Source organism: Lolium rigidum, chromosome 3 (genome assembly GCF_022539505.1).
Source record: "Lolium rigidum isolate FL_2022 chromosome 3, APGP_CSIRO_Lrig_0.1, whole genome shotgun sequence".
In the NCBI taxonomy this organism is placed as follows: domain Eukaryota; kingdom Viridiplantae; phylum Streptophyta; class Magnoliopsida; order Poales; family Poaceae; genus Lolium; species Lolium rigidum.
In genome coordinates this window covers 366882288-366891829 of record NC_061510.1, presented here as the reverse complement: position 1 = coordinate 366891829, position 9542 = coordinate 366882288, and positions in this window count along the sequence as shown.

The following is a 9542-nucleotide window of genomic DNA, read 5'->3' as shown; positions in this document are numbered from 1 at the left end:
ATCCCCTCTCGCTTGACGAGGAGCATGGCCTCCGCTATGCTCGAATGGAGGCCTACTTGTGCAGCGCCCGCTTTCAGCTGCATCTCCCACGCGAGGTGTTGGATGGCCTCCACGTGCTGGATGGCGGCGGCCGCTGCATTCCTCTACTTCAAATTCTTGCCGCCGGCCACGTACGATGCTTCGCGGCCTCGACGTCTTTCTCCTCCTTGCACAACACCTTCTTTGCCACCTCTCGGCTTAGCTTCCCAGCCACCTGTGGCGGCACGCTTTGCTTCAGCCAGAGATGCGGCCTCCATTGGGGCTATGGTGGTGCTATGGGGGAGTCCGGGGTGGCGGCGGCTGAAAGGGTTCCCTCAGAATCCATGGTGGCTGCGGCGACGAGGACGTCCATCGCTGTGGCCTGGACTGCTGGCGCCGGTCTACTTTGATTTTTCGCGCTGGGAATAGCCACCGGCGGGAATGTTATCGGCGTCCCTGCCACTGACGCGTGGGTCCTACGTAAGTTTCGGCGGTCACTCGACGCGTCCACCGAGACGCAAACTCAACGCATATTTGAGCCAGATTTTCGTCGCTGCGGACAGCCCGGCCACATGCGTTGGGCCGCTGGCCTTGTCCCAGACGCATTTTTTGTGCACACGGAGGCAAACGCCCTGTTGGAGATGCCGTTAGATGAAGGAAAAAAAGCAGACCCAACTACATCAAGTCAATCAGTCCAAAATTCTGATCAGATTCTTCACAGTTGAATGACTCGGCTTCATTCAATTCGGCTCCGTGACTGAACAATGTGTCCAAATAGTTCACGTAACATGCAGCTAGGCACACATCGGCAATTGACGCGCCTGGGAGCTTCTGCCGATGATTGACGAGGCACAAAAGCTAAAGGAGGGCATTGCACAATAAATAAGAGAGGAAATGTTACCAGTCAGAGTCAGATACATGCACGTACCAGACTCCAACATAAGCTGCAAGCTATAAAGCTTATCTTACATGATCTCTTCTGCAAAGAGGCTAAAGCCAACCAGTCGATCAGTGCGTTATTGAGCAAGTGATGCGCACCAATCAGTGATGTCCTTCTCATAGATCTATCAAGGAAAACCAGATAACCAAGCAAAACATTGTAAGGTACAGCGAGCTGCCAAATGGCACACAGTTCCAGAACAACAACGCCATGATTATTGACAAAAGAACATATATTGGCTCTGAACTTTATCATTGACAAGCGAGGACAGTGTTTAAGAAATGTACACGGTGATGTTCTGGTCACTAGACAAAAGTTTGCCTAATGTAGCCATACTGATAATGTTAATTTATCTCATGAGATGAATGATGAAAGTCTATTATAAGTAGCATCCAGGTTTGCTTCTAACCTTATGAGCAAGTATGCATTGCGTGTCTCCACATCAGATACTTTTTTTTAATGGTTCAGATACATATTCCATGGGCATGATTGGTCCATGCTGGTTTGTGTTCGTATTTTTCCACATATGAAAACCAAGGTAAAACGCGTGGTTTCTTCAATAATGTTAAGCGAAAACAAACGTTTAGGAGGCAAAACATCGTAGAGATCTATTACTTGAAAGGTTTTGGTGCTCATGGATATTTGCAAGCCATTAGGCAGCGCGTCATCCATTTCACTTGGAAACTACTTAAATCCTTCTTTATTCTAGAACTAACTGCTATGTTATAGCCTCGTTAAGGCACATTGATATTAAATGACAGCCCTCTGATTTTTCGATAAAGGACGCTTCATTACTCAAAATATTCAAGCATTACACTCAACCTCTGCATAACTAAGATGCACACAGCCGTTCAAGTATCAAGTCTGAAGAAAAATATAAAATATCGATCGAAAGAGCTAAACAAGACTATGCTATGCCTGAATGACAACATAGAGTGGGTGTGTAAAGCTAATAGACAACATAAATGGGCCTTGTATATATATTGAAGTGCTGACACGAGGGAACATGTTGCTATGCCTGAATGTTAGATGATGTAAGTGTCATAAAAGCGACAAGCAAATAACGAAGAATGATAAAGGTAAACGCATCAGAGACGCGAGATTTAACGTGGAAAACCCCTTCCAACACAGAAGGGGAAAAACCACGGGCGCGAGCCAACAAAATTTCACTATGTCGGGGAGTGTTTACAAACGCTGGCTTATCTTATAATCTGATAAACCCTAGCCGACGGCTTAGAAGATGTATATATAGGCGGTGCCAGCCATCCGTACCGTACCGCGGGGCTCCGCTCGTCAGAAGTTAGCCTCCCTTTAGTATATGAATTTGGATCATAATACAACAGTAAGGTCTGGTAGGTGGTGTCAACTCAACTATGTGAGGTTCTCATAGTACAATTTACCGATAAAAACAAATAAAAATTATAGATACGGTTCTATAGCGTTGTACAAGTTGATGTGAATGTAAGTCACCTATATCGGGAGTGGTGTTTTGGAACATGGGAGCATATGCTCCCTCTATTTTGAAATTCATCTTACACATATTTTGGATTTTAGAAAAACTGAAACGAAAAATTTGCACGTAGATCTTCACGTGCTACGCGCTCACAAAGTTGTTTCATAAAAAATGGACTTGGCATGTGACGTGTGTAAAAAAGACAAAACTCAGTGCTAAAAACAATGCTTTTTACAAGATAAATTTTCTCTTTTTTACATAGACCACAAAAAATATTGATTTTTCGTGAAACTTGGCGAATGCACATATATTAAGGTGATGTACATGTAGAATTTTTTGTCAAAATTTTTCAACAACTCGAAATATAATTTTTTGGTATAGGGAGCATACGCACCCGGGAGCCGAATTGAATTTCCGACCTATATCACAAATTTCCATGGGTTCATGTCAATCCTATCTATATAATTGTACAACTGTCACGTACCGACGCAGGTGCTTGGGACATGAAATCAAGATCATAATTCAATGCTTTGAGATGCATGTGTAATATATTGAGCCAATAAACACAAATGAGATACATGTAGGATCCACCATCCATACCACAAGAAATACTCCTAGTCATGTACGTATTAAGATTTCAATCTGGCCTAGAACCATTCCACGTATGTGTTTTTGTGTCTCCTACTAATTACTTTTGTTTCCATTCACATTCAATCACGTCTTCTCCTTAATAGCCCCTGTCCATATGATTTGACTATATTTGGCACATGGATCTATGGATGATTTTTCAAAATTGCATGTTCCGTTACTCCTACGTGAGTAAGGATCTCATATGTGTGTAAAGCTATCATTAGATCAATTTAGTCAAGAGCTCTCTGGGGAGAGATCTCTCATAATAAGACAGTGTTAACATGAGATATAGTGATGTAAGAAGACATGGACAGAGAGCAAACCTCCACAAAGATTGTGATATCATTATACATGTCCACCAAAGATTTAGCTAGCTGATGCATCCAAATACGAGTTATATGCACTAGATGAAACTTTGGAGGCATATCAATATCATGCACCTAGGAACCTATTGTAGACCAGAGCATTCTATAAGATACCAAATTCGGGGCCATTAATCGCAGCCCATGCTGTCATCGATGCATCAATGATGATGTCTTCGATGCCAAGTAGAAACGAATCAGCATTGAAGCTCAATAACCTAGAAGATATTTGAATCCTCCCCAAGCTCATCCGCTGCGGCTGAGGCACGGAACCAGTAAGGGCATTGCTGACGCCTGACGGTATCCGGCAAGAGGCAGCCATGGCGAGGACGGTGCTCCAGGGTGTTATCCACAACGGCATGCTAGAGGATGGGAAAAAAGCAAGAGGAGATTGCGTAGGAGGCGAGGCCAAGGAGCGGCGGCGGCAAAGAAGACGGAGCTCATGGTGCTCATATCCTCATGCGCTGAGGCCTCGTCCTGCTTCTCCACGCAATGGACGGTGGACAGATGGATCTTGGGCTGAGGCTCGGGAGAGAACTTACAGCCTCGGCGGCGGTGAGACGAACTCAAGGCAAGATGGTTTTGATGGGGCGCTGCAGCAGGGAGGGAGGGCTCTCGATGCGAGATCAGACTGTACCTTTTTACTCGTGGAATCTGCGGCATTTCGAATGGTCTAGATGACCAAATGATTGATGTCAAAGATTTTTGAGAGGTAATAAATATATTTATATATATATATATTAATTTTTTTTCATTGGTACATGAGATTAGTCATAGTGGGAAGTAACATAGAGTAGTAACATGGTGTATTTTACTACTCTATGTTACTACCTCCATAGTGGGTAGTTACATATGTGAGGTTATGTGAGGTATCATGCATGTTATATTTATTACTAGATTATAGACTCATATTGTCTTGGTAACTGTGATCTAGTTACCACCTTATTCTCTTTCTTCATTTATTGTCATGTCATGTCACAAAAATGTTTTGGGTGTGTGATGTTACTACCTATGTTACTCCCACTATGAGTAGTCTGAATCAGATTACAGTGAAAATTACATCTAAATATCATACATTCTTATAATTGAGAATAACTGAATACATATACTATGTACTAGTAGTGCATTACATCCTCTTTTGACCCCGAGGCGTCCACTTGATGAAGTTGAGGAGTTGGAGGGCGTCTGAAGCGCTATTGATGTTTATCTTGCCAACGGACCCTCCCAGCGTTGAACCATTTTGCTTATCTGTCCCCACCGAATTGTGTGAACCCATTGCGCTACCAGCCGAAGATTGAGGGAAAGGAGTTGCTGCCCTTCAGCTACAATCACTGACATGCGTGCGTAGGCTGATTGTAAGATAGCGTGGGGTGTAGTGTGTGAGTTATAGTCGGACAAGAACTTAAAAGATGACTTGTCCCTTTCCTAACAGAACTCCACGACTTGTCTCGTAGTTCAGTTTCCTCTAACATCTTACAAACGAAAGATAAACATATAAGCCTAAAGAATGCATGGTTACTTGGTTGTATGCTAGTACTTCGGGCTGCCTATTTATGGGCTTGGCTAATATGCAACTTGAGATGTTCAGAATGACCTCCATACAATTCACGTGGATTGTGCATCAAAATGCAAATTTGGTGACACAAGAAACAATTCATGAATTTTGTGTTCGGTGTAGATTTCTTCAGCTGTGCAATAGAGACAGGGATTTATAATATGAATAGCATATGAAAACAAGGAGAAACTCACCACGTATTATACATAAAGTTAATACAACGTTCACAGTTCACACGACTAATAAAAGTATTCTCAATGAAGGTTTCATACATCATCCGGTGCATCTGCATAAGCCAGAAGCATTCCCTACGTTTTGAAGAAAATTATATCTCATTTCTTTGTGAGTGGAAGTAAAGAGTAATATTTTTGATATTTTTGATAGTTTTTACTCCACGGCCTAGGCAGCTGAGCCGGTCGGTAAATCATATGCTTAGCTAAACTTCCATTCATCAGCTAAATTTGGCCCAATGAGAATCAGTTCTGGTACCAAACCAGCCAGAGCGGTTTTGCTGTTCTTTAAGAAAAACTAGCTAGCTACGCTACATGTTTAAATCATCAGCAGTATCTACTAGTTTTACCAATCTATAAGAGATAAACCGGCAAACTCTTTACATTAAAAACATAACAAGTTTTTGTACGAAATTTTCGATGAACTAAACCTTATCATAATAATAGCCACAAGCTCTAATTTCTCACATGGATAAAAAAGCAAATAAAAACCAAGAAAAATAATGCGAATGATACAAAGGTTTGAGCACTCTCGGACGATATGATCAAGTTACTTACTTGAGAACCCCTCGTGATAATACGGTTACCTATCTTGTAAACCGATCTCCCAACTAATATTAAGAGACTCGTAAGAAAAAACCCTATCAAGATCATATCTTTACCTTTGGCACGTTCTACTTGAGATCGATTATTATTTCTTAGTGAAGTCTTGCTAGTTTCTCCCCATACTCCACTATGGGCATCCGGGGCGTCACTATGGGGCATGAGTAGGGGCAGCCGCCCCGGCTCCTATGATGTAGTGCAGACAACCCCTTTAAGAATTTTCGAGCGGCGGCATGATTGGGACGACCTGATCGTTACTTTCATCGATGGAAGGCAAGGACTACCACTGTGTAGCGGTATGTGAACTGGCCTTGTTTGGGCCAAATAGCTAATGTTCTAGGGAAAACCGCCCACCTAAAGCCCATTTTCACCTTAACCTAGTAGCTTCCTAGTTCGACAGTTTTTGATCCAGCTCCTTCAGGGACGCTACACACCCGCACGGACGGACCCATCATGCACGCACAACTAAGCTCGACTGGATAGCAACGCATGCGGAGGTGGAGGAAGAAGGAGAGGTAGCAGGCGGAAGTGGACACCTAGTGGCATGCACTCTGTAGGATCTGCATAGCTAGCCAAGTTCCATGGCTCGGCAACCTGCCCTTCCTGGAAGCACAAGCACATCTGGAAAACATGGGCACCATGGGCACCGTAAAAGGTGAAACTTTTCATATGGATAGCCTACAGGACCATTGTTGAACTGCATAACGGCCCGCGCGGCTCGAGCCAAACTCTTTGCCATTTGCGCTAACCCATCTATTCTAGTTGCAGAAGCTTCTCAGGGGGATTGCGATATCCAGCTCCGCCGAGGCGTGACCCAAGGAGAGGCTGTAATATCCCAGGTTTAGAGGCAATAAAATGAGAGAACACCAAAGTGTGCATTGCATTCATGCATATAAAATCGGGGGAATTTTCGCGCTTTCAAATAAAACTTACCACGATGAATCGAAGTTTCACTTGACTTGCTGGAATTGAAGTAGATCATCAAGTCAAGCGCTATAAACTTCACTGTGATCTTTGCTAAAACCTTGTTTTAGGTAGAGAGGATTTGATCTATGGGTTAGATCAAATGGAATTAGTTTTACAACAAACAACATCTTAAGTAAGGGTCAACTACAAGATCTTATAAAAGATCTCAACATGACATTCCTTACAACAACACATGAATAAGTGTTCATATATAAATCAAAGAATCCAATTAGTTAAGAAACTATTCTTTACTTATCTTTTCCATGTTTTTTTTACTAAATAACTATTCTTACCATGATTCACATGGTATATCCTCAACTACAATACTTGAACCAAGCCAAGGACATTCATATTCATTCTTTATTAACCCCTGACCATTGAATCTTGTTTATACACACCAATTTCTAATAAACCTTAGAGAAAGGAGAAGACCATTCATATGCTTATATTATCCATGGAATAGAACCTAGCTTAATATTTAAACCTTATTCAAGTGAGGTAATTGTTGATACTAACCAATGTTACAAGAAATACAAGTCAAGTACTAAACCCTAATTGACTTAACTAACCTTTGATGGTAAGTAAGAACCTATTCTTCTAGTAATTCATTAGGAGGCAGATATTAGGATCATTACACCTTGGTAATGATCATCAACCCTAGAGGAACCCTACCTATTCCTGAGAGCTCAAGCTAAAGAGGTATCCCCAAGTATATTGACTTATAATTGATCTTGGAGAGAAGAACCATGTTTCATTAAATAAATTATTACAAGGCCCATGCTTAGATCATTACAAATTGGGTGATGATCATAAACCCTAAGAATCTAAGTAAGTGTGTTGAGAGAAATAATAAAGAAGAGAGATTAGTGAGGACTAAGTTGATCATGTCCAATGCATGACCATGCTTTGTAGATTAAGATGATAAGACAAACTTGTGAGATAATCAGAGATCATCCACCACATAAAATGATAGATCTCTAACCATTAAACCCAGGCCAATCCTCATACCTTGTGTAGAGGAGTATTGATAATGTGCTTAAACCTTGCCTATCCACACACTTGAGACAAACCTAGCATTGCCTTGATATAAGAATTCTACCTAAGTGAGGAGGGATAACCCTAGCCAGTTAAACATAACCAAGCTTATGCTCATATCTTAATCCTAGTTGTGTATCACTTGGGTGATCACTACTTAAACCCTAAACTACATTTGAATTCCAACCTATGGATTACTTTGGATTATAATTAGAACCCTGCCATGCCTCATGCCTATTTATATTCAGTTTAGTGAAGAGTATGCAAAACCCTAAACCCTTTCACATAGGATTCACCCCACATAAAATATTATGTCCTAACTTGTGTATCATAGATCCCAAGTATAAACCAAGCCATAATACTTAGGACTAAATACCATTTGGCGACTAGAGTGAAACCAATATCCAATTCTGCTTTGCTATGAACCAAATGAAATTTTAATACCTTGCCTAGTGAACCAAATGAAATGATATTTATATAAAATAGAGCCATCATATGAGTAGTTGATTTAACCATGAGGAATATAGGATCTATCCTAAATGATTTAAGCTTAAGCTAGTTAATGGAGGTTGGTAATTATAGAGTTTATCTCCTCAATCTTCTTAAACCCTAAGAACCATCATACACATAAAATCATAAACTCAACCCATTCCCTTTACTAGTTGAAATTCTAGCTATAATTAAAAGATCTGTGAATCATCAATATTGTTAAACACCCTAGTAAATTAATAATATGTTTACCATGCACCTGTTATAAAATTCAAATCATTTAAATAGATTTGGTTTTAAAATTTGAAAGGGAATTGAAATAAATACCTAAACCATTTCTATTTTACTCAAGCTTCACAAAATATAAATCTAATCATAAATTAAATATTTATTTAAAAGGTAACATTATGCAGTAAGTTACAATATTAAGTTATCTTGATACTCAAATATTTTCAAACCTGCAAAACAAAACAGAATTCAAATCACAAGATCTAAAAACAGAAAATACAAAAACAGAAATTTGAAAATAGAAAAGAGAGGGAAATTTACCTTACCTTGCTTGGTAGCCGAAGCAGGCCACCGCAGCCCACGCGAAGCCCAACAGAAACCCACGTCGATCAAGCGCAGCTCAGCCCAGCCCAAGACCACCGTACCCCTTCGTCCCGAAAATATCAGCGAGAGGGGGAAGTTCATCCTCATCCTCTTCCTCTCACGCGCTCGATAGCACGACGCCCTACTCGTTGCTGTCGACCTCTCCGCGATCGGCCGCGTGACGAGGCGCGCTTCTGAGCTCTATAAAAGCCCTGGACGAAACCCTAGCCGCTCGTTTCTTCTCTCTTTGCTTCATTCCTTCCCCAATCTGAAACCCTAGCTCGCCGGCCAACTCGTCTCGTCGTCGATAGAGGCACTCCCGAGCCAAGCCGTGGACGCCATCGTCTTCCTCGCCCTCGTCTTGCTCAGCTAGCGCCAGGAATCTGGTCGGAGCGTCCTGGAGCGTCACCGTCAAGCTCAAAATCTCCGACGCCGGTTACCGTCGTCGCCGGCGATTGCGACCACGGTAGACCTCGCCGTCAAGATCTATGTGCTCATGGTGAGCTCCTGCATCTCTCAGTACCCTCGGCCAGCTCAATTGCATCCCAGATCGTTGCCGCACCGAGAGCCTGTGAGTGCCACCGCTTCGCCTCGCCGTCGTTCATGCTCCGGCGACCATTAGGTACCGGCGATAGCTTCATTCGCTTCCCCAGAAGCCAACGGTACCACC